The sequence below is a fragment of the Trachemys scripta genome, chromosome 6, assembly GCF_013100865.1.
Source record: "Trachemys scripta elegans isolate TJP31775 chromosome 6, CAS_Tse_1.0, whole genome shotgun sequence".
In the NCBI taxonomy this organism is placed as follows: Eukaryota; Metazoa; Chordata; order Testudines; family Emydidae; genus Trachemys; species Trachemys scripta.
In genome coordinates this window covers 120966374-120969377 of record NC_048303.1, presented here as the reverse complement: position 1 = coordinate 120969377, position 3004 = coordinate 120966374, and positions in this window count along the sequence as shown.

The following is a 3004-nucleotide window of genomic DNA, read 5'->3' as shown; positions in this document are numbered from 1 at the left end:
GCGCCGGCCGGGGGCGCAGGGTCTGGGGGCTGCCCGGCAAACCCTGAAGCCGGTAGCGCTGGGGCAGCCCTTTCCCCATGGCTGGGAGTGGGAGGGAGGAGGGGGCGGAGTTAGGGCAGGGAAGGGGTGGAGTTGGGGCGGGCCAGGGGTGGGGAAATGGGCGGGGCCAGGGCCCGTGGAGGGTCCTCTTTTTTTATTTATTAGATATGGTAACCCTATGATTTGGTGCTCCCAAATGTTGGCTCCCAGATTGCCTGCCCCTATGACCAGCCCTGTCATGGGTCCAATCTCCCCTCTCCCCTCCGCAGAGCCATCCCTTGGGTAGGGCAAATCGGGGCGACCACTCCGAGCCCCTCGCTTTGGGGGACCCCACAGGCCGGTGCGATTGGCTGGCATGGTTGGTCCCAGGAGAGACTAATCCGTCACTTCTGCTCTGGGCCCTGCACTTTGGGGGCGCCCGTGGGCCGGTACGATTGGCTGGTGCAGTCGGTCCCGGAAGAGACTAATCCGTCACTTCTGCCCCAGGCCCTGCACTTTGGGGGGGCTCCGTGGGCCGGTATGATTGGCCGGCGTGGTCGGTCCCGGAAGAGACTAATCTGTCACTTCTGCCCCAGGCACCCCTAGGGACGGCCCTACCCCTCCCTGGCTACTTGTCCTAGTCCCAGTCTCCCCCATCACCACTCAGTGCCACATACCATCCCAGACCCCCCAGCATTTTCACATGCCAGTCCCCACCCCACCACCTCATCTGAGTCCCAGTCCCTCCCACCTCAGCTCCCTATCCCAATCCCTGTCCCCCAGTTCCTCCTTCTCCTTGTTACTCCCTGGGCTGTGGGCACCAAGGTCTCCTTGTGTCCAGCACCACAGTAACTCCTGGCTATAGAGGAACTGCAGGGAAAGTCCTACTCCACCGTCACAGTCCAAGACACCGAGGAGCTGTGATGGGATGGAGCATGCTCAGTGCAGATGGACTCTTTGGAGAATTTAGCTGTCAAACACTAACATGTCTCCGCTGAGCATGTGCAAACCGAGATTTTTCAGAGGCTCAAAACTTGGCCAGTTTTGAGCGTTTTTTCATAGGAAAAGCAAAAAGCACACCCCTGACATGAAAGCGACGCGCCAGCCAATTTTCAAGTCCTGCTTGAAAGCATGGAAGTGCCATAGTTGCTCAATGAAACAACTGTAAGACTTTTTTAACATGGGCAAAATAATGTATTTTCCCTAATCTTGTTCTGAGAAATGGCTGGTTTTTACTGTTCTTCTGAAAAATAACTGAGCCTGAGGCAGACACCCAGCTTGGGAAATTTCAGCCCGAACAGATGAAGTTTAACAAAGTTATAAACAACTGAAAACAGGGTCTTTTAAGAAAAGTGTCAGACAACCTTAACTATGGGCAACCTTAACTGCCTGCGCTGTCTATAATGTGCGTGAAAGGTGACAAATTAACATCCCCGAAGAATAAATGCTTCTATCTGGGTCTGATCTTGGGAGGTCCTGAGCATTCTCATTTCCAGGAGACTTTAATGGGAGTTGAAGGTGTTTAGCTTTTCGCAGGATCCAGAGACTCTGAGCAATATGTGCAGTGGCAATGCAAGCTGCCCCATGAACACCCTTTGGAAAGCGAAATGGTTTCCAACCTGGCCCCATATCACTATTTCCAAGATTAGCCTCACTATGAATGTCAGGTTTCAGCAGCTTTAACAGACACTTCATGGTGTGCCCTTGTTTCCACCCTAAGGGCCTGATCTGACTCCCAGGGAAATCAGTGGGAGTCTTTTCAGTGACGCCGGTGGTTGTTGGATTGGGCCTTACATAAGTGAATTACATTTGGCCTTTGCTTAGTGAGATATCAGAAACCTTCAACATTACACCTCTACCTCGATATAACGCTGTCCTCGGGAACCAAAAAATCTTACCGTGTTATAGGTGAAACCGTGTTATATTGAACTTGCTTTGATCCGCTGGAGTGCGCAGACCCGCCCCCCTGGAGTGCTGCTTTACCGCGTTATATCCGAATTCGTGTTATATCGGGTCACGTTATATCGAGGTAGAGGTGTATTTTCCTGGTTGGTTCCATTAGAACAGGGGTCTCAAACTCCCGGCCCGCGGGCCATCTGCGGCCCCAGAACCTCCCCACTGCGGCCCGCGGAGGAGAGACGCAGGCAGACACGCTGCCGGAAATGTCTGCTGTAGGCGCTGCCCCCTGTGGCTTCCATTGGCTGGGGGAGAGGGACAGAGATATCATCACTAGTTGCCGGGCAGAGTCAGCATCACTGGTTGCCAGGCAGAGTCAGCCATGGAGGCAGCCTCACTTTTTCCCACAATGAATATAAACAAGTCACAATACCGAACACAACTATCTGACGCACACCTTGCTGCCATCCTGAAGGTTTCAACTGCTCAGTCATGGAAGCCAGACATCAACAAACTGACAGAACTGAAGCGTTGCCAGGTGTCTGGCAAACACTAAAAACTCTCTGGCAGGCGAAGAATTGTATAAAGTTGTATGACAGTTCTATTATTTCTAAGAAAATCAAAATAAAAAATACAATATAAACATTTTAATTTTTTTTAGTCAAGATTTCACTGCCCTTGCCTGCACTGGTTCATCTCCCCCTGCTACACTTCACTAGCAGTTTGTGTCAGGCAGCGGCTCTTGTCTGTGGCTTGGCATCCAGATGTTCTCATTTACTTATCACAGAGGGGAGTAGATGAACTACCTCGTTAAAGACAATTAATAACAGTCTTCCAAATTTTCATTAAAAGGAGAGAGCGGCAGTAATTAATCGTATGCAGGTGGGTTCCACTGCATGGAGCGTGGCTACTATCACACATCTCCCAGTACTGCCAACTCCAAGCCTTTGAAAATTGTGAGTCAGATCTCAAAAAATTATGAGCTTTTTTGAAAAAAGTCATGTTGTTTCTCATGTGCTTTCTGGCTTTTTTCACCTAGGGGGAAGCCTCACACCCTCAATTTGTGTGTGACCGTCTCGGGTTCAAAATT